This window comes from Amblyomma americanum, chromosome 8, assembly GCF_052857255.1.
Source record: "Amblyomma americanum isolate KBUSLIRL-KWMA chromosome 8, ASM5285725v1, whole genome shotgun sequence".
Lineage (NCBI taxonomy): Eukaryota > Metazoa > Arthropoda > Arachnida > Ixodida > Ixodidae > Amblyomma > Amblyomma americanum.
In genome coordinates, this window is record NC_135504.1 from 124,188,783 (window position 1) to 124,215,848 (window position 27,066).

At 51.3% G+C, this 27,066-nt stretch overlaps 1 long non-coding RNA gene across 1 annotated transcript; it reads right to left on the minus strand.

Annotated features, from left to right (window-relative positions):
- Window positions 1-1,315: 1,315 nt before the first annotated feature.
- LOC144100916 (uncharacterized) lies at window positions 1,316-19,052 on the minus strand. The gene is made up of 3 exons (XR_013307893.1): window positions 18,946-19,052; window positions 8,858-8,998; window positions 1,316-1,347 (listed from the first exon to the last, which is right to left on the minus strand). It is a non-coding gene; the product is annotated as an uncharacterized LOC144100916 (long non-coding RNA).
- Between the last annotated feature and the right edge of the window lie 8,014 nt (window positions 19,053-27,066).

Below are 27,066 nucleotides of genomic sequence, written 5' to 3' on the forward strand. Positions count from 1 at the left end.
CAGACTGGACTGCATCCGTTTACATGTGCTTTTAAGCACTTGATTAACAAAGGACTAAGGGCGGTCATTTCCAGTGGCCCGCCCAAAGCATCAATTCTCCAATCCAAAATAACATGCGAGATGGGGACAACCCCTTGGGATGGGCTTAGCCTCGAACCCAGAGTCTGTTAACAATACAAACTAAATAAACAACAAAAACGCCACCACTCTTTCTCAAGTGAGAGTATACACAGGCTCTCTCTTCGGAGCTAATTCACTAGCGCCTGTCTTTCCACATTCTTGGCGAGTACTGCCTGTCCGCCATGACAGGTGTCCGTCACGGCCCTTCTGGGAATGCGCTTTTGTTCACGAGGCACGGCGGGAAGCTGTGGGTGCCTTCCCGGCGATAGCCCACGTCGAAAGGGGAAGGAGGGAAAGAATGTTGTCTTCGCGGTAGCGCATAGCGTCGGCTGTGGTACGGCGCGCTCTGGCCCGCTGACAGCTCCCTTGTCCTGGAATGTGCCCGGAAATTGGGGAGGATAAAGCCTGTTTCCCCGCGGCGGCGGCGGCGGGTCCGGTTGTTCTGGTCGTCACTCAAAGAGCATGGCTGGGTAATTGATGATGCCGCTGTCACGGGTCTCCGTCTACGCCGCGCCGTCGAACGTGGATCCTCGTAGCACACACGGAATGTCACACTACTCTCAAACTAATATACGTGCTTTGAGGTATGTGGTGGTAGTGAAACAGGGATGTGCGCTGCATACGTTTTGTGGACAAAGCTTTGGCAGAAACAGAGCAACAGAGCAATGCGTGTTGGCGTGGACAACACTGCTGAAAAAACACTACACTGGCGCATTGGCCGCTGGCGTACATTAACTGGGTAAAAGCAGAAGGCGCTTATGGCTGCTAGAAGGAACGAGTGCCCACCTCGATCGCACTTTTTTAAGGGTCATGGTGGTGGTGTCCAACTGATAGAAACTGGGATTTCGCACAATATTTCGTGCTTAGCGATGTTAAACCGCCAGCCATTTTTAACACCAACGTAACCAAATACATCTAAAGAATATGTAAAGCATAAAGAGTTGTTAATAATGGTCGCGAAGATTTGTTTTGGGGATCGATTTGAGAAAATTGTCTACTCTCTCTGTAGCTTTTAGGGAAACCGCCGACGGTGGCGACAATACAACTAGGCATAAATATGCCTAGTGATGATGTTTAATCATATTTTCGGATAAAAAGGGGTCCTCACTCATGCTGGTCAACTGTGGCTTTCTGCCAAACTGCCGGCACCCACGAGACGGACGCACTTCAGCCAGTGTAGCTGGCCACGACTGCTCGTCATTCAGCGAGCTGGCCTGACAAAGGCTCCTGTGAATAAAGTACAATACGTAAACGGCAGAAATTTTAGAGGGATCACTTAAGCTCCTACTTAATGGCATAACCCTACAGCATAAGGGCTTAGTTCTTATACATGCAGAACGCAATTCTCTGCACAACTTTCATAGATTCCTGGGAGTCCTCATACACCTCCTGGCGCAGTGGTGCAGTTGATAAGCGATGTGTCTCTGCCCTGCGGTGAGAGGTGCTCCCAGCGGAGAGCCTGTATGGCCCGGGTGTCTCTTCCCGATCGAGCAATCATTAATGCACCTGCCACCTGCCAGGGTGGGCAGCTTGCTCACATTCCGTGCGGTCAAGCTGTGATGGATGCCAAGAGCTCACGTGACCTAACTGGCCCACCCACCTTCTAGGTACCTCCTCTGGGGATTTATTCGGTCTTTGTCAGTGACGCTCGAGACGCCGGATTTTCTGCCACTCGAGTTCTCATATACTTCACCAAATATCTTGTAGCTGTGAGGTCAGAACCGAGAGTTCTCAAACCGCGCCTAAAAAAAATCGTAGACTGCAGTAAATTCACCACGGGCAGAACTAGCGCTGTGAAATGGAACGCGGGAGGTAGAGGTAACGGATGCGGTAGTGATCGGTGACAAGAATTAGGGGATTTATCTGAGTGTGGTTTCTGTAAGTGTCGCCAGGGAAACCGGTTCACGATTACTCAAGACACGTTTCAATAAACGTTAACTCCTTCTCTGCAGAAGAGTTTTGAGGTTTCCGAATAGAATTTCAACCTATCAGAAGGCCCAGTTTTTGAAAAACAGGTTGTCTTGAGCAAACATAGCGAGCCCAATCATCCGGGACAGTGTGGCGCCACTCAAGTGAGAGTTATTTGCATAATAATTGGGTGTTTGGTTTATGTAGTTTAACGTACCAAACGACTCAGTCTATGAGGGACGCCGTATTGAAGGGCTCCAGAAATTTCGACCACCTGGGGGTCTTTAGCGTGCACTGACATCGCACAGCACACGGCCTCCACAATTTCGCCCGCACCGAAATTCAACCGCTGCGAAGGGATAGAACCACCGTCCTCCGGGCCAGCTAGGAGCCGAGCGTCACCACGGCGGGCGTATTGGTTTGCATATTCCTGGCGCGGTTGCCCGAACGCTTTGTTTACCTTGTGGGTTTCTCAGTAGGCACAGGCCACTACCCACCGCGGGTTCGAGCTTCGCGCGAGCCAAGGGCCCCGATCAGCCGTCACCACACGCACCCTGGGGCACCGCTGCGGCGGCGTTCAACCTCTGAAGAGAGGAGAGCGGCTCGCCGCAAGAAACAGGCCTCCAAGTTCACGAAGGAGACGTTTATTGACGCCGTCCTCCAGCGGTACATACACACACTCAACAGTCACCCCGTCCCGGGGCGCGCTCAGAGCAAGGCTCCGGTGCGCGCTCGGGGCAACAAGAGAAATGCGCGCCGCTAGCACGCCGCTGCAGGAGATTGTCCCCGCGGCAGTGCTGTGATCTCTCTCGTGTCGGCCGATGGGCCGTTTGCGAGAGAGAGTGGGCAGTTAACGCAAGGTGCGCCTGTCAGAGGTCGTTGGACCCCTGGACAGGCTCGAGCCGCGGCGGATCGAGGACCCACGCTGGCGAGCTCGAGTATGAACTGGTCCGAATGGCAGAGGCCGGCCCGGACGAACAGTAACGTACGCACCTTACGCTGTCTCGGAGGGGTCTCTCTCTCCGGGCCCCGCTCGGACGGTCGCGCGCCGCGCGACCACCTCAAACGGGTCCCGAATTCCCGCCAAAATTCACCAATGGCAAAGGCCCTTGGGAAGCCGGGGGCGGAGCTGCGGCCGAATGACAGCGATTAGCCACCAGCCGTCTCTCCGCCGCCCGAGGCGGGAGAAAGGGAAAGAGGGCGACGCGGGATGCCGTGCAGACGCCACGGCGGGAATCTAGCAGGCTTCCCACATCCTCCTCTCCTTAAATGCCCTCCTACCCATCGGCGAAAGCATGCGGCAAAATAAAAAACAAAAAAATAATCCACATAAATCTACCACACTTCAGTTCCAGCCACAAACTCAAAAGACAAACAAACAAGAACATAAAACAAACCACACTTGCATACGTTTCAAGGAGACAAAAACTAACTACACTGTACACTGTACACAAGGCCAGCTGACAGGTGGCCTGCAGCATCATAATGTTCGATGGCGCGGCCCATTGGGCCTGTCGGCGGCCAACTCACGCTTTTGCTGCCTTCAGGGTCCGGGTGGACGATTTATTGACGGCGGTCCCATGTCCTCCACAAGGTCGTCAAAGTTGAACATGAGGACGTCGACGACGCTCGACGATCCCGAAGAGGACCCGCAGCCCGACACCTCCTCGCTGGTGGAACACTTGCCTGGCCGCCGCTAGGCGCCGGCACTCCGGGGGCCAACAGCGCGGCGAACGCCGGGCTGGCCTCCGCCCGCCGGCGGGAACCCCAACGGGAAAGGGTGCTGTCCTTCCTGCCCCCCTCTCGGCGTTGCCTTTGATATTGGGAGCACGCACATCATCCCAGGCACGCACCGGCACAGAAGCGGACATTCATCAGTGACAACGACCCGCTTGTCGGAATCGTCCCGAGGCGCCGTGGCAGGGGTCAAAGGACACACTCTTCAGACGCACTCTTCACGCTCCCCATAGCCACACAAAGACCATGCCGCGAGACACTCACTCCTTAACGAGCAAACCACTCCCCAGCCGGAAGGGGAGACTTTCGCCGACCCCTCCGCGAACCAGCCGGTCCCGTGTTCGCGAGGAAGGCCGCACCCGTGGGGTCAGAACATAAATGAAAACAAGGCGCGCTGTACAAAAGCAGGCCATCTCTGCGCTACAAGAAAAGTGCAATGGCGAGTAGGCTGAACTTTACATATGTAAAAGTCTGGTTTAAAAAACTGAACGCCAACGCAAACGTATATTACATATGTACAGATCTCGGAACGTTAGGAGAAACAACGAATAAACTGGAAACAAAAACATGCTACAGACTGACTAAAACAAACAAACGACTAAATAACTGCACAAGGCTGGAACTGAGCATGTGGCAAACAAAAAAAAGAGAGCGCCGTGCTTCACCTGGGGTAGGGCCCGACGACAAAGCTCGCCAGCTAGCTGAGGCTGCGTGCTTTCGGTTGCGGAAGAGTCCGCCATCCGGCATCAATCACATCGGTGACCGTCGCCTCAGATTGTACCGGTGCTCGGTACGGTTGCGTTCCGCAGCACCAGTTGTGCCCTTGCGCTTGCTTGTGATACCAATGGGTACCGACGCAAACTCGTCAGACCGTGACGCATAGGCCTTCAGGTCTGCGATGTGGGCACGGCTGGTTTTCCCCGAAAGGGGATCCTCCAGCACGTACGCGAGCGGCGACCAGACTGACCACTCGGTACGGACCAAGCCACTTAGGAGCGAGCGAGGCTGAGAACCCCTTGCTCGCATCACTAAGAACGTGGTTGCGCTTCAGGACAAGATCACCCGCCTGAAAAGTCGGGCTGCGGTGCTTGCGGTCATACTGAGCCTTCTGCTGGGCTCTGGCTGCCGCCAAACTCTGTCTTGCTCTGTTGAGAGCCCGACTAAGCCGGTCCCGAAGCGTCGACGCATAAGCAGAGCAGTCTGCCCGCGTCTTCTCATCCCCGAGCTGGCTCTGCACGACGTTTGACATCGGATTCGCCAGCTCAATCCCGAAATTGAGGAAGGCGGGAGAGAAACCAGTTGAGCGATTCTCAGCCGTTCGAATGGCGAACGCAAATTCGCTCAAATGGTCTGCCCAGTCCTTTTGACACCCGGCAAAGGCCGCCAGCATTGGCTTGAGCGTTCGGTTGATTCGCTCGGTCAAATTGGACTGGGGATGGTAGGGTGAAGTGGTGTAGTGCTCGATTCCGAGGGAACGGCACGTGTTACCGAACACCCGAGCGGTGAAATAGGACGCATTGTCCGTGATCAGTCTTTCCGGAAAGCCGAACCGACAGAACACTTCCTGGAGTTTATCCAGCACCGCTCGTGCTGACACTTTCCGAAGCGGGTACAACTCGACCCATTTGGAAAAATGGTCAGCTACTACCATCAGGTGAATGAACCCCTGCTTACTCCTGGGGAAAGGCCCCATCAGATCGCAGGTGGCCATCTGCCGCGGACGCACACTGTCAATTGGTTTTATCACTCCGGGCGGCTTGCCGCCCCTTAACTTCACCGCTTGACAGACATGGCAGGAACGGCAATAGCGGAAAATGTCACGCTTCATGCCGGGCCACGTCACCGATTGACTCAGTTTTGCAAAAACTTTGGAGCCACTCAGGTGACCGGCCAGTGGTTCGTCATGAGAAAATCGCAACAGTGCGCCTCTCAGACTTTTGGGGATAACCACCTTGAACGGGTCAATGGACTCATCATCGGTGGCTATGTATTTCAGCACGAGCCCGTCATGGCCCAGCAAATATGAATCCCCCGGGGCTCGCCGCGACACACGCTGGCTTTCACCCCCTGCGCCCGCTACAATACAAGTAGCGTCACGGCGCTCCGTCTCCCTGAGACCGTCGCTCATCTCGCGACACATGGGGTCATTTTGCTGGGCTTTCAGCAGCTCTTTCCGGCTGAAAACGATTCCAGTTACCCCAGAGGGGGGCCTGGTCTCGTCCCCCTTCAGGTTTGCAGCCAAAATTTCCGCTCGCAACGGCGTCTCCGAGGCGCTCACGCGGAGCTCTGCCTCTCGCCCGCTTTGCGAAGCGCTGCTTGACTGGTTAGCGGAATGGGTTAGCCCGTTTGCGGGCTCCCCCTCCTTGCCGCCCGGCGGCTCATCCGCTTTTTCGCCCGCTCCGCCTGCTGGCGTCGAGGCGCCGCTGGCGAGTGGGGCACGGGATAGCGCGTCAGCTACCACGTTCGTGCTCCCCTTTCGATACTGCACCGAAAAGTCGTAATGCCGTATCAGGAGAGCCCAGCGCGCCAGCCGACCCGCAGGCTCGCGGAGCCGCATCAGCCAACTGAGCGCACTGTGGTCTGTCTGCACCACGAATTGCGTTCCGTCAAGGTAGACGTCGAATTTCCGCAGTGCAAACACGATGGCGAGGCACTCCTTCTCGGTCACGGAATAATTCCTCTCCGAGGGCAGCAAGGAGCGGCTGGCAAAGGCCAGCGGCTGCAGCACGCCATCGAAATCCTGTAGGAGAACTGCTCCTAAACCCAGATCACTCGCGTCAGTCTGGACTACGAACTGTCTGGTCAGGTCGGGTAGCCTGAGCTGCGCTGTCTCGGCAATGGCACTAGACAGGAGGCGAAAGGATCGCTCTTGCTCGGGCCCCCATCGCCACACGGCAGTCTTTCCCAAGAGCTTGGTCAAGGGTGCCTGCACGCGGGCACAGGACGGGATGAACGACCGATAGAAATTGGCCATTCCCAGAAAACGGCGGAGGCCGCGTACGTCCCTGGGCACGGGAAACTCGAGTATGGCTCGGAGTTTGTCCGCATCGGGCTCAATGGAGCCCTCGCCCAGCGTGAACCCTAGCAACTGAACTCGGGTCCGCGCTATTTGGGCAGCGACTGCGCTCCGGCCTCAGAGGAGGCTTGGGCGGGCTGCACGAACGCAGGAGGCAAGGCGCCCAGTTCGATGAGCGGCGCGGTTTCCACAGGGAGCCGGGCCAGCGCCTCACCGTTCCCAGAGCAGAATTGACTGCTCGCGGGGCACGGATGCTGCTGTGCAGGACGGCCGGTTGCGGCACCGTCGCACACACCGCTTTCGCACGGGGCGCAAAGCACGCACAGCGGAGGCATGTGATTGACGGGTGCATCGCAGGGTGCTCCCGATACAGCTCCAATGGGAGCTGCGTGATCGACGTTGGGGGTTGTAGCGCCGTATGCCCCAATGGGGGCCGCGGCCAACAACGATGTTTGGCTATTCGAAGAAACAGCCGCCAACGGATCAAAGGACGCTACGACTCCTTAGGGAGCCGACACGTAGCTGCCGAGTGCCCCGATGGGGGTGGCAGACATGGTGCGCAAGCGTGATCGTCAAGGCGACCTGCTCGGCATATGTGCTATCAAAGGCTAAGAGCCAGTGACTTAGCACGTTGGGCGCCAGTTGTGGGTTTCTCAGTAGGCACAGGCCACTACCCACCGCGGGTTCGAGCTTCGCGCGAGCCAAGGGCCCCGATCAGCCGTCACCACACGCACCCTGGGGCACCGCTGCGGCGGCGATCAACCTCTGCAGAGAGGAGAGCGGCTCGCCGCAAGAAACAGGCCTCCAAGCTCATAAAGGAGACGTTTATTGACGCCGTCCTCCAGCGGTACATACACACACTCAACAGTCATCCCGTCCCGGGGCGCGCTCAGAGCAAGGCTCCGGTGCGCGCTCGGGGCAACAAGAGAAATGCGCGCCGCTAGCACGCCGCTGCAGGAGATTGTCCCCGCGGCAGTGCTGTGATCTCTCTCGTGTCGGCCGATGGGCCGTTTGCGAGAGAGAGTGGGCAGTCAACGCAAGGTGCGCCTGTCAGAGGTCGTTGGACCCCTGGACAGGCTCGAGCCGCGGCGGATCGAGGACCCACGCTGGCGAGCTCCAGTATGAGCTGGTCCGAACGGCAGAGGCCGGCTCGTACGAACAGTAACGTACGCACCTTACGCTGTCTCGGAGGGGTCTCTCTCGCTCTGGGCCCCGCTCGGAAGGTCGCGCGAGCACCCCAAACGGGTCCCGAATTCCCGCCAAAAGTCACCAATGGCAAAGGCCCTTGGGAAGCCGGGGGCGGAGCTGCGGCCGAATGACAGCGATTAACCACCAGCCGTCTCTCCGCCGCCCGAGGCGGGAGAAAGGGAAAGAGAGCGACGCGGGATGCCGCGCAGACGCCACGGCGGGAATCTAGCAGGCTTCCCACAACCTTCGACCGGACAACTGATTATTTTATTGTGTTATTTCGCTCTTTCTATTTTCCTGAAATCTTAGTTCAGGCATTTCTTATTGCGGTTGCCCAAATGTCTTGTTTTGTATTGGACCGCATACTACCAATGTAGGCTATTGGTCGAAATATTTTGTACAAATTTTCCTTGAATGAGCAACGAAGTTTTACACTGATTGACTGATTTATTAATGTAAAATATGGGCTCAATCAACGAAGCCCGGGGATCATTTCAGATGCTTTTCTCATAAAGCGATCTGCCCGCTAGCGCAGGTAGCACCGGAACATTAAGAAATGTTACATTTTTGTTGAGGTCAAATGTTATTTCGTAGTGCTTAATGTCCGTTCTTTAACGTTTTTGCAACGTTACATATAAATGTTACACTAACCTATGAAACATGTAAGCAATATGCACGTAACCTAAATGAAACATTAGCAGAAACGTAACAGCTCCGGTTCTGACCAGCCTCTAGATCACATAACGTATGTAATTAGACTTAACCTTTAGTGTTGAGATGGAAAAGAAACATTTTTTTCTGGTCTTTTTCACACCGCTTTTTTTTCTTGTTCCTGCTTTGTTCATTAATCAACAGGCTTTCTAATGCTCTCCTCTGCAGCCTACTCACCCTCTGTGGGAGACTGTTCGAATACGCCGCGGTTGCTCCGTGTGCTGCACTCGGTTGCCGGACGAAGCACATCGAGGTGGTCCAGCTGGTTCATGCTGCGAAGGCGCTACTCCTGCAGTGAGGACTGCTGGGACCAGGCGTCTGCAATATGGTCATTGGAGACGGTATGTTGTGAAACATTTATTAGTGAGAAAACCACTATTCCTATTGGTAACCCGCGATCAAGATCTTGCGATTTTTAGTCGGTTTGCGACGTTTTGTCGGTTTGCGAGTGAATTAAATATAAAAAATAAATATTCGCGACGGGCATTCTAACCCGTGATGGTGAGGTCCCACACGCTCCCTACCCCCACTAGCACGCACCCCGCCTGAAGGCAACTAACACAGCGTGTGGCAAGTGCACAGGTCGGCCACTTGATCATGAAACAGAGGTATGCGTGTGTCACTTCGGGCTGCACGTATCATAGCTATCAAGTAAAAGCCGTTCGTAAAAAAATGCTTCCCCTGCCTACCATGGCTTCTGAAGAAGTGTAAAGTCCGTATCTCAAACGATGAGAAAAAAAATCATTCAAACACAGTGGTTTCCCTATAATTGGCGGTCTACAATTGAAGAAGTCATTGCAGGCAGCTATAAACCTGTCTTCACAAAGCAAGATTATGAAACCACGCTGCACTTTGTTTCATGCTATATTAGCAATTTGGCTATGCGAACCGCCAAAGTTCGACAAATGGAGCGGGGCGAAAATCATGCTTAATTGTTTTAAATGTGCCTGCAACATTATCGCGGTTGATTTTGTAAGAATATGTTAAACTTCAATAGGATTTTCAGTTTCTGTAGCATTGCTTTATAGTGCCTTGTTTAAAAGGTTAATGCGAATGATTGGCTTTACGTGCAGTTTTAGTCATGAATCAAAGTGTGCATCAAAGTGTGAATCAAATGGGACACAACTGATTTCGTTAGAAATTGGAATTTAAAACCGAAATATATATCTCACTCTCCTCGATTCAATCTCCTACCGTCGGCAAGGGGCAGAACTGCGTGATAAGCGAAAACTTTCAGGCCACGTTTCAGTGATCACCCAATCTAACCAAATAAGCCATATTATGCAGTTAACAGGTGAAAGCAGCCAGTGGCAGAAAAAGCTTCAAAAGTTCTAATTTATGTTTAACAGGCCTTTTCTCATAAGAATTTGGTTATCGTTTGACGCAGGGAAATTCAGTTCTCTTGTGTCCCTAGACACGTGGTGACACTGTCCATCATGGCCGCAAACCGACATGCCTTTAAAATAGCCGCGGTCGATAGAAGCAAAAAAGCCACAAGCTATATTCTTCTGGCTGCCACCCGTTGATTGGACTTTTACTGCGCTACATACGGGCCGCAATCTGTTCTGCTCAAGCGGATTCATGCAACGTTCTAGATTCCCAATCACTAAGCTCACAGTGATAGCGAACCGCTAGGCGGCTCACCGGACGTCACGTATTTTCGTATCCCCGGTTAAGACAGCAGTGTGACATTCCTTGTGTGCTGCGAGGTTCCGCGTTCCACGGCGCGGCGTAGACGGAGACCCAGATGACAGCGGCATCATCAATTACCCAGCCATGCACTTTGAGTGACGACCAGAACGAAGGGACCCGCCGCCGTGACAGCGGCATCATCAATTACCCAGCCATGCTCTTTGAGTGACGACCAGAACAACCGGACCCGCCGCCGCCGCCGCGGGGAAACAGGCTTTATCCTCCTCAATTTCCGGGCACATTCCAGGACAAGGGAGCTGTCAGCGTGCCAGAGCGCGCCGTACCACAGCCGACGCTATGCGCTACCGCGAAGACAACATTCTTTCCCTCCTTCCCCTTTCGACGTGGGCTATCGCCGGGAAGGCACCCACAGCTTCCCGCCGTGCCTCGTGAACAAAAGCGCATTCCCAGAAGGGCCGTGACGGACACCTGTCATGGCGGACAGGCAGTACTCGCCAAGAATGTGGAAAGACAGGCGCTAGTGAATTAGCTCCGAAGAGAGAGCCTGTGTATACTCCCACTTGAGAGAGAGTGGTGGCGTTTTTGTTGTTTATTTAGTTTGTATTGTTAACAGACTCTGGGTTCGAGGCTAAGCCCAGCCCAAGGGGTTGTCCCCATCTCGCATGTTATTTTGGATTGGAAAATTGATGCTTTGGGCGGGCCACTGGAAATGACCGCCCTTAGTCCTTTGTTAATCAAGTGCTTAAAAGCACATGTAAACGGATGCAGTCCAGTCTGAGCTGGGGCTCCATGCTTAGCATGTAATGTGATGCTACTTAGGCACTAACCTGCCCGGTCGATGAGTAAAGTAGTGCAAAGTTTGTTCTTTTGTAAATTCAGTTCTGCTTTTCCAGTTTAACTCTCTGTATATGTATGTTGTAAAATTATGCTCTGCTGTCATCATCTACAAGCTCGCCTCCTGTTCATCTTCCAAGCCGAACGACACTAGAGGAAGGGTTTGTGAACCATCCTCGAAGAAACGGACGACTATTGAAATTCGACTGCATACACGCTCAGGACGACATCGTTCGCCAAGAGGGCCTTCAGCGCCGAAGCCCGTCGGCGTGCAGCTTCTGCCAGCAACCGCTCGAGCCCAACTCCGGAGCCACTCCATCGCCCCCATGAAGTCGTCGGCACGTAAGCTCGGACGCCCCAGCCTCTGATGTATAATCTTAATCATGTGTAATTATTGAATATACCTGTTTGTTTAAACTGAGCCATACGGTGTCTCTTTGCCTCTCCGTCCCGTGTGGACCTGCGCATTATGGGGGTCATCACACTGGTGTCAGAAGTGGGGTCTCAAAAGCAAATATCCTCTGAATGCTGCGACATTCATGACTTCAAAATTGTAATCAAAAGGGAATCACGGGACTGATTGTGGGACTTTTACCCCCATTTGTGAGGCTTGAGGCACCGGAGGGCTTGAAAAAAAAATGTCTTTATCTGAGGGAGCTCCTACTCCACAGCCGTCGCTCGGAGCAAGCATGCTGGCATTAGGAAGCGTCATTCCGACGTTTACGGGAGATAAGACAGGGGTTCCAATTTGCGAATTCTTTTCTATGCTAGAAGAGATTGGGAAAATGGGGGGATGGTCCGATGCTCAAATGCTGGGAATGGCGAGGTGTAAGATGGCAGCAGCTGCTCATGATTTTGCATGGCGAGACGAAAAAGTAAAATCCACAAAATCATTTGCGGAATTTAAGAAGCTCGCGTTTGAGCATTTTGACACTGAACCACGTCACGTGCGAGTACAGAGGTTCCGTGACGCCGGACAGATGGTAGGGGAGGACGTGCGAACGTTTGCGTCGCGGCTTCAGCGCTTAGCGCGCGATACGTTAAGCAGGGAGGAGGAAGGAGACCAGCTTAAGAAGAAATACGCGGAGGATATACTTAAAGAGGAAATGACCGCTTTGTTCGTGGCTGGTCTGCAAGACCCCGTGCGCCGGTTCGTGCTCTCGCGCAAGCCGAGCAATTTCGACCAAGCCGTGGAGGCCGCATTGGATGAGGAACGAAATGAGGCGTTAACGACAGCCGCAGCGAGAGTGCGCGTCATAGAGAGAGCGGTGCTCAACCCTGAGGTTGCTCTCTTGACAGAGCGATTAGATCGCTTAGAACAGCTGCTATCTCAGCAGGTAGAACGCCAGGTTGAAGCGCGCGCTCAACAGCGCTCATTCGCTGGAAACCGGAGACCGCCACAAAGCTACAGGCGCGGTATGCGAGATTTTGAAGAAATCGTATGCTTCGCTTGCCAGGGTCGCGGACACATCGCCAGGTTCTGCCAAAACGTGCGCCGTGGGGAGCCACAAAGAGAAGCAGGCGAGACACGCCCTAAGCAAGCCTACAGCGGGGCTCCAGATACCGAGACAAAAAACTAGTTAGTCCTCCCCAGCCTGAGGAGCGTGGGGAGGGAGCAGTGGATGATGAGGTGGTGGTAGTTTGTGTGGCCGACGAGGCGTGCCCTGTTGTGCGTTGCAAGTTAAATGGTTGTTGCATGGAATTGTTGATAGATACGGGGTCAAAGGTGACATTGCTTAAGGAGAGCAGTTTTAACACGCTTCGAAGGAAGGGGGACCGCGAGGTGTTGGAAGCGTCTGGTGGTATGGCAACCAAATTTGTAGGCATAACGGGGGATCCTCTTGGCATAAGTGGACTCTACCGGTTACACTTCTCTCTCGGCGGAATTGCATTGGAGCACCCCTGCTACGTATGCCCGGACACGGTGTCTCTGCCAAACGGAGTGTCAGGTATATTAGGGCAGGATTTTTTGAGAAAAGGGAAGGTTGTAGTCTCATTCTCTGAGGAAGAGGTTAATGCGGGCGGCTCAAAAGTTCCGTTTTTGAACAGGAGAGGGGCTGAGATTCGCATTACCGATATTGACACCCGTCAAACAGTGGGATCATTGGAGAAGGTATATTCGCGGGTTGCCGTCCGGCTGGTCGAGGAGGCGGTCGTCCTTCCTTGGTCGGAGCACATTTTGTACGCGTTTGTGCCTTCAGATGTAGAGAGCGGCGCCGTGGGAGTGCTTGAGCCGGTCGACTCTCTCAGCAATGGCCTGAAGGCAGCCGCGTGCCTCGTGACAGTTAATGACGCCCACAGAGTGCCCCTACGGGTGGTTAACTGTAGCCAGCAGCCACTGAGCCTTCCCAAGAACAAAACAGTGGCTTTCTTCACCTCTGCGATAGAGCAACGTGAGCCCACCGATACGGTACTCGCAACTGTAGAGCATGCTAGTCCTTCGGCTGCTCCAAAGGTGTCGTTCGATCTTTCTCACGTAAAATCCAGGGAGAGGGAGGCTCTGGCTGGTTTGCTGAACGACTACTCGGAGGTATTCGCCGCGTCCAACCTGGATTTGGGCTGCTGTGGCGTTATAAAGCACAGGATAGAAACCGGCACTTCATCGCCCGTTTACCAGCGTGCGTACAGGATTCCTTACTCCCAACGTGAGGAGATGGAGCGGCAGGTGCAGGACCTGATTGATCGCGGCATTGTCGAACACTCAAAGTCACCCTGGGGAGCACCAGCACTATTGGTGGAAAAGCCAGATGGCTCGTATCGATTGGTAGTGGACTACCGCAAACTAAATGCCGTAACTCGCATCGATCCATACCCCATCCCCAATATACAGGAGACGCTTTCTCAGCTGGGCTCTGCCAGGTACTTCACGGTAGTGGACATGGCGGCGGGATTCTGGCAGATAGCAATGGATCCGGCAGATGCCGAGAAAATGGCATTCAACCCGCCCTCAGGGCACTATGAATGGAAAAGAATGCCGATGGGTCTGGCCAACAGCCCTGCTGTCTGGCAGAGAACCGCTGATGTTATCCTGGCAGGTCTTCTGGGGAGGCTGTGCTTCGTGTATATGGATGACATTATCATATACAGTGACAGTTTTGAGAACCATTTGCGCGATATTGAGCAGGTTTTGGTGCGACTAAGAGGAGCGGGTCTCAAGCTGAAGCCCTCTAAGTGCCAATTCCTCAAAAACGAGGTGAAATACCTCGGGCACGTTGTTTCAGCTGACGGCGTGCGACCGGACCCTGAGAAACTAAGGTGTGTCTCGGATTTTCCATCCCCGACTAGCGTCCGCCAGGTCCGGCAGTTTCTCGGCCTGATCGGTTACTACCGAAGGCACATAGAGGAGTTCGCCAAGCTCGCTAAGCCGCTCACCGCCTTAACAGCCAAAAATGTCGCCTTTCGCTGGGACGAAAACGCGGAGAATGCTTTTGGGGCCCTGAAAAGGAAGCTAATGAGTGCACCGCTGTTGCGCACCCGGATTTTAATTTGCCCTTCGTTATGGCCACAGATGCGTCAAAGTTCGCAGTGGGTGCCGTGCTATCTCAGGTTATCGAGGGCAAAGAACATCCTGTTGCTTTTGCTAGCCGACAGCTGAGCCCCACAGAGCAAAAGTACGGAGCTACGGAAAGGGAGTGCCTCGCCGTTGTCTGGGCAGTAAAGCACTTCAGATGCTACCTTTACGGCCGCAAATTCAAGCTAGTCACAGACTGCCATCCTCTGAAATGGGTGATGAGTGTCAGGGACCCTAGCTCGCGACTCGCTAGATGGAATCTACACCTGCAGGAATACTGCTTTGAAGTTGAGCACAAGTCAGGAAAGACGCATCTGAATGCTGATGCACTCAGCCGCACAGCTGCCGTGGCAGCTATAGATGAGTTTGTCCCCGTAGTCGACCCCGCCGAATTACGCACAGAGCAGTGCAAAGATCCGGACCTGAAGCGAATAATCGAAAGCTTAGAGGACGCACCGTCTCACTCCGAACAGCTAGGTTATTTCATTGGCAAAGACGGCACCCTGTGTCGGCGCACGAGGCCAACCAGGAAAGGGAGACCAGAGAAAACCGCTTGGGAGAGAGTCGTCATACCTCGGTCGTGGACAGAAAGGGTTCTTCGCGCGTTTCACGATGCGCCATGCGCCGGTCATTTTGGCGTAGCGAAGACACGCAGGCGTGTGGAGCGTTTGTACTTTTGGAGTGGCATGCGACAGGATGTTAGAGACTACTGTGCGAAGTGTCATTCCTGTCTCGAAAGAAAAACACCCAAGGGACGAAGACCAGCTCCAATTCAGCCGTTCCCTGAGGTTTCGGCTCCCTTCGAGCGGACAGGTATGGACATAATGGGCCCATTGCCCACGACCACTTCCGGAAACAAGTACATTTTAGTATTTGTCGATCACCTTTCAAAATACGCGGAAGCGGTAGCACTCCCAGATCAGAAGGCAGACACGGTTGCAAGAGCATTTGTCGAACAGATCGTGCTCCGACATGGACCCCCGAGGCAACTCTTGACAGATCGGGGAACGAACTTCGTGTCGCAGCTAATGAGGAGAGTTTGCGAGCTGCTTAAGATCGCTGAGAAGCAGACAACACCGTACCATCCGGCTTGCAACGGCGCGGTGGAGCGACTGAACCAAACCGTGGCCGGGTTCCTGTCGCATTTTGTTTCGCGCGACCAGCGGGACTGGGACTTGTGGCTCCCGTATGCAATGTTTGCCGACAATTCCGCAGCACACGAGAGCACGGGCGAATCGCCATTCTTTCTTCTCTACGGCCGAGACCCGGACCAGCCTAGTGAAGTGCCAGAGGGCCCCCGTCGTGTCCCATACGCTTCACTGGACGACTATAAGGTTGAGCTAGAATCGCGCTTGCAAGTGGCGAGGGACATCGCAAAGGAGTCCTTAAAGAAAGCGGCGAAGCGCAGGAAGGAGGTGCACGATCGCAGTGCTAGAGACGCGCCATTTGATGTGGGGGACAGCGTGTACATTGAAAACTGCCAAAGGCAGATTGGGCTAGCTCGTAAGTTCCAGACGAAGTGGAGAGGACCGTGCGAGGTTGTCGAGAAGCTTTCTCCGGTAAACGTCAGAGTCCGAGACGTGAACCGGCGTTTGATAAGGATACACGCAAATCGCCTCAAGTCGGCACTGGTTCAGTATTCACGAAATGAGGAAAGGGAAAGCGCGGATTTTGATGGGGACAGAAGTGAAGCGGAGCGCGCAGATAGTTCGCAAGAAACGCCCTCTCCTGCATTTGTTCGGCAGGCGCCCGAGGTGACGGCCGGAATGCCACCGGATTTACTTCATGCATTGCTAGAAGAAGAAGCGCGCGAGGTTGCCGCGCAGATAACTCCAGGAGAGGCTCCTGCCACGAGCCCTCGCGAGTCCCAAAGCAGACAAAGGGGCACAGACTTACTTAGTATGACTCATGAAGGCCGATATCCGCTGCGAAATCGGAAAGCTAAGTCGGACTAATGGCGTAAACAGAGGGGAGTTGTGAACTGGTTAGAATTGTGTAATGCCGCAGCTCATAACATTGCTATATGCGTATGTGTTAAGTTATCGGAGTTAATAGTTAAACCTTTCTGTCATTAAGTAACACCTTCACAGGAGAGCATGCGGAGCGCATGCAGAACCTGCCCTACTTCCTTTCGTTATCTATATTTTTGTCTGTGCCGTGATCGTGCTAGAAGTGGGAGCTCCTTTGTAACTGTGGTAAATTTATTTCGTCCAGTTTGGACTAGAAAGGAGAGGCTTGGGTGCTGAGTTTCATGTTTATCTGTAAAAGAAGATCAGTGCTGCCCCTGGAGACGCCAGTTATGACAGCGGAGGCATTGGTGTTGTGCAGTGGTGTTGAGTGCAGCGAAAAGTGTTTTGTCGGACGCACTGTGCGAGGCGATTCAGAAAGACAAAGGGAGCTGCAGGGACTCAAATGTTCGGAGAACATTCTTCTGGAGGGTGAGCGAGTGTGACATTCCTTGTGTGCTGCGAGGTTCCGCGTTCCACGGCGCGGCGTAGACGGAGACCCAGATGACAGCGGCATCATCAATTACCCAGCCATGCACTTCGAGTGACGACCAGAACGAAGGGACCCGCCGCCGTGACAGCGGCATCATCAATTACCCAGCCATGCTCTTTGAGTGACGACCAGAACAACCGGACCCGCCGCAGCCGCCGCGGGGAAACAGGCTTTATCCTCCCCAATTTGCGTGGCCGTTCCAGGTGCGGCCCTCCCGGGCACATTCCAGGACAAGGGAGCTGTCAGCGGGCCAGAGCGCGCCGTACCACAGCCGACGCTATGCGCTACCGCGAAGACAACATTCTTTCCCTCCTTCCCCTTTCGACGTGGGCTGTCGCCGGGAAGGCACCCACAGCTTCCCGCCGTGCCTCGTGAACAAAAGCGCATTCCCAGAAGGGCCGTGACGGACACCTGTCATGGCGGACAGGCAGTACTCGCCAAGAATGTGGAAAGACAGGCCCTAGTGAATTAGCTCCGAAGAGAGAGCCTGTGTATACTCTCACTTGAGAGAGAGTGGTGGCGTTTTTGTTGTTTATTTAGTTTGTATTGTTAACAGACTCTGGGTTCGAGGCTAAGCCCAACCCAAGGGGTGGTCCCCATCTCGCATGTTATTTTGGATTGGAGAATTGATGCTTTGGGCGGGCCACTGGAAATGACCGCCCTTAGTCCTTTGTTAATCAAGTGCTTAAAAGCACATGTAAACGGATGCAGTCCAGTCTGAGCTGGGGCTCCATGCTTAGCATGTAATGTGATGCTACTTAGGCACTAACCTGCCCGGTCGATGAGTAAAGTAGTGCAAAGTTTGTTCTTTTGTAAATTCAGTTCTGCTTTTTCCAGTTTAACTCTCTGTATATGTATGTTGTAAAATTATGCTCTGCTGTCATCATCTACAAGCTCGCCTCCTGTTCATCTTCCAAGCCGAACGACACTAGAGGAAGGGTTTGTGAACCATCCTCGAAGAAACGGACGACTATTGAAATTCTACTGCATACACGCTCAGGACGACATCGTTCGCCAAGAGGGCCTTCAGCGCCGAAGCCCGTCGGCGTGCAGCTTCTGCCAGCAACCGCTCGAGCCCAACTCCGGAGCCACTCCATCGCCCCCATGAAGTCGTCGGCACGTAAGCTCGGACGCCCCAGCCTCTGATGTATAATCTTAATCATGTGTAATTATTGAATATACCTGTTTGTTTAAACTGAGCCATACGGTGTCTCTTTGCCTCTCCGTCCCGTGTGGACCTGCGCATTATGGGGGTCATCACAGCAGGCAAAGTCTTTGCGACGCGCTACTCTGAACACACCTTTAAATGGTTTCTGTTTGTTAGGCAATCCCTATTCAGTACTCTATTCAGGCAATCAAAATATTCATAATTGCTCCTAACTTGAAAGAACCTGTGACGACAGGTGCTTTGTAGGGTAAGCTCTACGGAATTTGTATGCTATTATTTTCTTTCGTATTATTTATTGCTGTGAGAATGTTTACTTGCTTTGGCAATGACAATTGCATGAAAAGTCAAAAATTATTGGCGATAAATAAAATGTAAAACATGTTATTTTAATTGGCGAAGTCACAAACGATAAGGATTGTGTCGTCCTAGTTTATCAGAGAATGGGAATGGTCAAGAAGGTTTGTTTTAGGGATCGACTCGAGAATATTGTCTACTCTGTAGCTTTTAGGGGAAAAGCCGAAGACGGCGACCCCACATCTACGCATAAATATGCCTAGTCATCATGTTTAAAAACATTTTCGGATAAAAAGTGGTCCTCACCCCTGCTGGTCAACTGTGGCCTTAGGACAGACTGCCAGCACCCACGAGACGGACGCACTTCAGCCAGTGTAGCTGGCCACGACTGCCATTCATTCGGCGAGCTGGCCCGCGACCGGCTCCTGTGGGTAGAGTGCAATGCGCAAACGGCAGAGAAAATTAGAGGGGACACTTAAGCTGCACCTTATAACACTATAGCATAATGAGTTAATTCCTATATACACTGTATATGCAGAAGGTCGTTCTCCGCATTACATTCGTAGATCCCTCTTTGTCGCAATACCAATCATTAATTTAAATTCCAGCTGCCACGGTGGACAGCTTGCTCACAATCTAGGTGGGCAGGTTGTGATGGACGCCACAGGGTCACGTGACCTAGCTGGCCCACCTACCTCCAAGGTTGCTCATCTGGGGATTTTTCAGGGATTTTTCGCTCTCGACCAGCGACGACCCCGCATCAGATTTTCTCCGACTCGAGCTTCGAATGCTATCGTGTTGATATACTTCAACAAATATCGTCATAGCTACATAAAAACTATGCTTAAAAGAGTGATAAACACGCCCTCCTTAACTTGCAGTGAAAATAACAAGCCTGCACCATAAACCTTCTGTATTAAAGCATTTTCCGCCAAGTAAGAAGTGAGAACTCGGACACCGCGCCTAGAGAAGCAGCTAGACCTCAGGCCATTCGCCACGGGCAGAACGCGCACTGTGGAATGAAACGCGGAAGGTATAGGTAACCTGATGCGGCAGTGATCGGTGACAACAATCAGGTGCTTTAGCTGAGTCTGGTTTCTGCAAGTGTCGTTACGGAAACCGCTTCACCATTACGCAGGACGCATTTCACGAAACGTGAACTCCTCTGCAGAACAGCTTGGAGAATTCCTAATCAAGTTTCCACCCATCAGAATTCCCAGTATTTGAAAAAGGAGTTGTCTCAACCAAACACAGCCAGCCCAGTCATAATCCGGGACTGTGCGGCCCCACTGAAGAAAGAGTATTTGCATAATTGGATGTTTGGTTTATGGAATATAACTCCTCAAAGCGGCAATGGCTACAAGGTACGCCGTAGTGAAGGGCTCCGGAAATTTCGGCTACCTTTGGTTCTTTAATGCGCACTGACAGCGCCCAGTACATGGGCCTTTAGTATTTCTCCTCCATTGAAATTCGGCCCTTGCGGTCGGGTTCGAATCCCCGTCCTTCGGGTGAGGAGCCGAGTGCCATAACCACTGTGCCAGCCCGGCAGTCGTGTTGATTGGCATTTTCCTGATGCGGTTGCCCAAATGCTTCGTTTTATATTCTATCGGACACCGAGTTATTTTATTGTGTGATTTCCCTATCTGTATTTTGCAGAAATCTTAGTTCAAGCATTTCTTATTGCGTTTGCAAAATATCTCGTTTTGTATTGGACCGTACAATGCCAATGTAGGTTGCAAATAAAGCTTCCTCTGATTGATGGGCTCAATCGCAACGTAGCTTCGGCGATCATTACAGCCGCTTCACTCAGCCACTTTCAGCCGCTTTACTAGGCTCGATTGATTTTCCGCTCAACCTGAAAAAGATTTTCACTTACCCAGAATGGGTCGCAGAATATTGCTAGGCAAAATTACGCTTAGGCTCGTGATTTGACCTCTAAACTTCATACGTAGAAAAACTTTTCACTGCTACGCGCGAACGCGTTCTAAATGCAACATCGCCCAAAAAGCGTGCTCTGCGTCTTCGCTCGCTCTCTTCACGATGTGTCTTCGATAGCACAAGTATACAATAACGACTGAGGTCAGTGCGGGCAGCCGCAATGAAGGAATGCGAAAGCATTGACGGCTCCTCGTCTCTCTTTGCCCCTTTCGCCTCTCTTTGCTTCACTCGTTGACCGTTTTTGCTTCACTTGTCCTTTCTTCCTACATTTACTCGATACGGCACTGATTTAAATTAATCCCGTTTCTCAATTACCAAAATTAGTTTCCTTACTTAATGAAGTTCCAGGAATTGCCCATTTTGAGTTTTAAAACTTGGCGCAACGCCTCGGTTTCCAATTTGGCGGCACGCGTTGGCTCCGCTCACACTTCCGGATTTTCATATTTGGCGCCACAAGTTGCCTTGGCACCGCCCATTTTTTGTACATTTTTGGCTTTATTTATTTAACTGATCATTCTATCGACATAATTGTTTTATCGACATCAACCTCACATCATCGTCTTTCGATTACAACCGCTCGTTTGGCGTTTCCTCTTCTAAGTTCTTCACAACTGCGGCGGACACGTTTCGCGGACAGGATCTTCTCATCATAGCCTGTAAAGCTTTCGGTTTAAAAAGGGGATGGAGAGAACGCAAATAGCGCCGTGCGGAAATGGTTTACTGGGCGTCAGACATACACACAAAATTACAGACAATCGTGGTATGCAAGATAAACAAATCACTAAGCCTTCGTGTGTAGGACCGGGAAAGGAAAGAGCTGGACACGGGAAAGAACTCACCTGTTAGACGTAGTGTGACGATTGCTACAGGACTCGCTGCCGCAGGGAAGCCCGCACACGTTGTAGGTATTTTAGGCGATCCCATGGCCATCGGCCACGGGAACAGTGCTGTGATGCTGATGCCTGCATTGTAAAGGAGAGTTTCAAAAGGCGCGGAATATCACAGCCCAGTCACAAATATACTTTAGCCTATAACAGTGCCTCGATTATTATCAACGCTTGTCAAGCTATCCACTTTTCGATGGGAGTCTCCGCCTTAGTCGCCTTGTTCATTGGACGTGGCTACTTTCTGCCTACGCACGCACTATTTACGGCACTCAGATTGTGGCACTACACTGCGCTTCCAATTCAAGGCTTCAAGTGGCGCCGTCCTGCGACTGCCATCCAGGTTGTGTTGTTAGTGGCTGTTATTAATAAAATAGCAATGAAAGAGAGGAGTGAGAGGATAAGAAAGGACAGAAGTAGGGTGGCATTCTACAGCATGTACAAAAAGAGGATGTGGAGATTGGAGGACCGCATATGCGGTGCTCGCTGCTTATCTACGGGTTGGTGCGCTCCAGACTGGGCACAGTGTTACGTAACATCGGCTTCACCCAGTGGGAATTGAACCTCTCTTGGACGTCTTGTGGATGTTCAGGATGTCTGCAGGGCGTCTGCAGGACGTCCAAGGAAGGTTCAGTGCCCATTGGGCTGTACCGCGTGCCGCTTATTAGGGCGTCCCAAAGCAGCTCAGGCCGGCGGCTACCTACTTGACCAGACTAAGTGGAAAAGCCAGAAAAATTGGGGAGAAGGAAAGGGCAAGAAAAAGGTTAGGAAAATATGATATACATGATGTATAACGTCCCAAATAAAGCACTTCTGGTATGAGAGGCGTCGTAATGGACAGCTCCGGAATTATTTCGAGCATTATTTAGGCCTGAATTCGCCTTAAAGAAACGCTTCTTCCATGGCAGGCATTCGAATAATTGAGCTCAGGGTTAGCAGCCGAGTGCTAGAGGGAAAAATCCACAGCGATGGGTGGACAGATGGACAAGCGGGTCTTTTAAGAGTGGCGTATGAAAGGAAGCCAACATTTATGGAACCCCAGAACGCATCACCATAGAACAATCAGCTTTGATAAGAGTTGGGATCCGGTGACAAGTAAATCTGCTCCATCAATAATGCTAGCCTTCTCTTTTTATTGCCGCCCAAAGAGATCACTGCCAAAGAAAATATGAAAATAGAAGTGTGAATTTTTACTAGCAGGAAAAATTATTTTCAAAAGATTCACTAACAAAATCATCTAGAACCCATCAGGTGAAGAGTGAGATAGGTGTAAAAACAAAATAAAACAAAGGTGATTATTTAGAAGAGTAACTAATTCAGAGGTGATAGAAGGCGTTCTCTTTTAGAATAATGTATAGGAATATCAGTGAGAACGAGCTAAAGTCGGGTGACGAGAGTGAAAGCAGGAAGCAATGTCAGTTGGAACAGGAAGCCCTTATTTGGTCGTCCAAAACCTAGTCCCCAAGGGATCAGATTTGTGAGTGTGAGAATAAACGCGCAATACTTTTGCTCGGAACCGGAGGCGTCACCTGGCGCTCATGCTTACAGGGAATCGACATCATGCTTTATGCTTTATGGGTGTTTACCTTCCCAAAGTGACTCAGGCTATGAGGAACGCCGTAGTGAAGGGCTCCGGAAATTTCAACCACATGGGTTATTTAACATCGTGGGAGTTTGGAATCGTGTTCTCGGTGCAAATGGGTCACTACTGCCCAGGGTGGAGCTTCTTTGGATGTGCAACTGTGGTGTACACGCCTGAACTGCGCAAAATAGTGCTCCAATTGCTCCTTTCCGGCGGTACCGCGGAATGCACTACGGTTCTAGTAAAGTAGAAACGGGAAATTTTAAAATTCTCGTATTAGTCATCAACCAATCATATATAAAAAAAGAGATTCCTTCATTAGTTTTTGTCAGTTTTCAGCATATTTCTATTTTCAACATCACCTTCAAAATGTCTCGCATGCGCAGTTGTACTAGCTGAATGAGAAAGTTGCTTTCATTCTCGGAGGAAAGTTCTGGTAGGCTTCAGGGGCACATTCTTTCCCGGTTTCTAAAGATATACGCCACCATTGCCATAGCAGTCAGCATCAAATTAAATGCGAACATGCACCATTGGTCCAATGAAGAACAATATATTTGCAGAACAACACTGAACATTTTATCAGTTACTCAGACAGGAAGACACAAAAATGTCTAAGGAAGTGTTAACACAACTTGCTGCAGCCGCTCTTCAGCAGCTGCCTTTTTTTGTTATCGTGTTGGCGATTCGATTTCGTGCTTTCTCTGAGGTGATGGCAGTTATCCCCGCTTTTCATGAATTCCTGCACGTCCTAAATTCGGCAGGTGTCGACGACCATTTCCGGATAGTTTGCGCCAAAAACGAACGCCAAGATTGCCAAGTAAAAGACATAGTACGCACCCGCTCTTCGGTATCAGAAGAAAAATTCAGGTATTTACCCTCGATATTTGCTTTACTGCAGCTTGACTGTAGATCCCCGTCAGTCTGGACAAGTTCACCGTATTGGGCCGTGCAGAGTGCGAGTAGGCAGGTGGATGGCCCGGGAAGAAACGTGCATTGGTCGGTTGTTTCCATGACAACGAAGAAACTGCGCCCCTTCGGCACACCGGCAGCTGCGTTGGAAATTCTAGAAGTTGTTAGAACATACAGCGAAATTTCATTTCCCTGTAAGAAGGAGAGCATAGCTGAAAAAAGGCGGAAACCATAATTAGTGTAGGTTTCTAAGAAATGCCACGAAGAACAGCGAGGTTCTGGCTGGTGCAGCCAATCTAACTTGGAGCAGTGTGGAGGTACCAGAGCCTAACTCGCACAGTGTCTACAGCTACATCACACAAATGCATGCACAGGTGAGGACGCGGTTGTACCATATCCTCCACTGTTGTTGCATATCCCCCACGTATACCTCACTGCTACTTCGAAGGAAGCTGAAGAGGCCGCTGTTTCCCTAGCCATCAAGGGCATGGAGGCCCGGTATGTACTGCCAAATCTAAAACAGCGATACTTAATTTTGCTGATGGGAGATTCACGTCTCTGCATTTCGCATAGTGAACACTCAATTATCGCCGCACCCGGCCCACCACATGGAGCTCATATGGGTGCCTGCCCACTCCGGGAATCCCGGAAATGAGGCTGCCAGCGCTTTTGCCCGAGGTTCTCTCACTCGGGCACGGTTCTCACAAAAGCGCATGCATTCATTCAGTGAACTGATGCAGGTCTGCAAAGATGAGCGTCGGCTCTACCCCCCACACCATCCCTCCCTCGACAATTATCACCAGACACTTTGGAGGTGGCTCCGAACAGGCACCGTACCCTCCCCTTATATACGCTCGCACTATCACAGAGTCCACACAAACCACTGCCGTACCCTCTGCCACCACCGCAAAGCCACTCTCCAGATGATATCCTTTTCCTCTGCACGGCGGATCCTCCTTCGCGGGGCCTGAAGCACTTTACCACTTAGGAGGCTTGCGAGACCATACTGCGCTTGAGTACCCAACCATGCAAGTCATCGCCGCAGGCCAAGCTGCCAGCGTCATTAGCCTCCGGGACATGAACGTTTGAGTGCAGTGGGGCTGTGCGGGGGCCCCAAGAACATGCGTGTCCCAACCTCCACTGTTTCAGATTAAGTTTTCACCGCCACCGTATAACACATGTTTACTTAGGTCATATCCTAATTTGGTTCAAACCACTAATCCAGAATTGACGGCTGCGTAGTGGGGTTCAATTGTCCACCTAGATATCAGACAGTTACTACATCATTTTCTTGCCTAAAAAAACCACTTTTCATTTTTCCTGACTCCTCTGCGACGTCAGTTGCTCTAATCTGTCCTCCTTAACATCGTTCCTACGCACAGTGGCTTTGTGGTCATCCTTTAAATTGAGAAACTTAGAGCTGTGCATCCCTCTCCGTCAAAGCAAACCACACTCATCCCATACAATGATATTTAACACTGCATAAAAACACATGTCGATGCGCACTAGAGATCCTTAGGTGGCCGAAATTATGTCGCTGCACTCCACTACGGCCCTTATTTCTCTCTCTTTTATTTCACGCCAATCTTCCTGAATTCCCTCATAACTAAACGGCCTGTTTAAAACGTACAACGAAATCTCAGAAAGTTATTGCGCCGTTTCCTTACATAGAAAGTCACTACATGTTGTTATCAGATTCAAATTGCCTGGGTTGAAGAAAAAATGGCTCGCAGTTTAGCGTTTTCAAGCACCAAACATTGTGCGAGAGCATGGTTTTAGAGCAAAAGCTCTATTTCTGCATGGCTCCCAAGACCTATCTTTATGCGGATTTGACCTTGAGGGCACGGAGGGCGAGCAAACCTCAAGACTTGCCAAGCAGAGGTGCACCTACCCAAGCTCGCCGGCACCGCCACTTGGAAAATTGAAAATTGGTTTTTGGGGAAAGGAAATGGGGCAGTATCTTTCTCACATATCCCCGGCCACCTGAACAGCAAGGAATGAGATAAAAAAGGGAGTGAAAGAAGAAAGGAAGGCAGATATGCAGTTGTGGAGGGCTCCGGACTAATTTCGACTCAAAGGCCATATTAGTGGACACCGCACTGTACATATAAGTAGAAATTTCCCTTTCCCATTTCTTTCAGGTAATACTTCTGCGTGAAAATTGTTTTTTGGGTTAAAGGAAATGGCGCAGCGACAGACACATGAACTGCGCCGTAAGGGAAGGGATTAAGAACGGAGTGGAAGAAGAATGGATGAGAAAGGTGTCGTAGTGGAGGCGTCCGGAATAATTCCAACCACCTGGGATCTTTAACGTGCACTGACATCATGCTGCACACTGGAGCCTTAGTGCTTCGTCTCCATCGAAACGTGGCCTCTGTGGTCGGGTTTGAACCAGGGAACTCCACATCATTAGCCGAGGGCTCTAACCACGGAGCCCCATGGCGGGTCTAATATTTCTATGTGAAAATCTCTTTTGTTGAGATATTGTTTAGTACTTCCGCTTGAAATTGCCTTTTGACAATGACGTCAGCATACATGCAGTATGTGATCCGTTCTTCCTGACGCAGCCCGATGATTGTCATAAGATTTAGTATTGAAAGGTGACTTTTGTCCTAATATCTAATAAATTCCCCTGCAAGTTCTGTAGGCGCAATTTTGTTTTACCAACTGTTTAGCCTCAATATTCCGGATAGATTTTAGGATATCTAATGAATCCATGTATCTCAAGTTTTCGAAAGAATTCAGACATTTAGCCAATATGCATCAGATGCAAAACATGTAAGAACTGAATGGCACATAGAGCAGCACATAAGAAGTGTACATTTGTACAGTGTGTGCACAAAATCTTATAAAATCTAGAAAGCACTTTTAATTTCAACGGTAAGCAGCATTCCTCACAAAATCAGCGTGATTATTTGTAATATTGGGCACTGTCCACTGATCTTATTGGTCGGTAGAGAGCAGTCGCTGCGACAAAAGAATAGGTATTTGGTTTTGCAACGGCGAAGGAAATTTATCCATCGCTGTTAAGTTACGTGGAGTTTATTGCTAACGTTGACGGATGGCACAAGTAAGCGACGTGCATGAAACTCCTCACTGCCTTTATCATGGCTG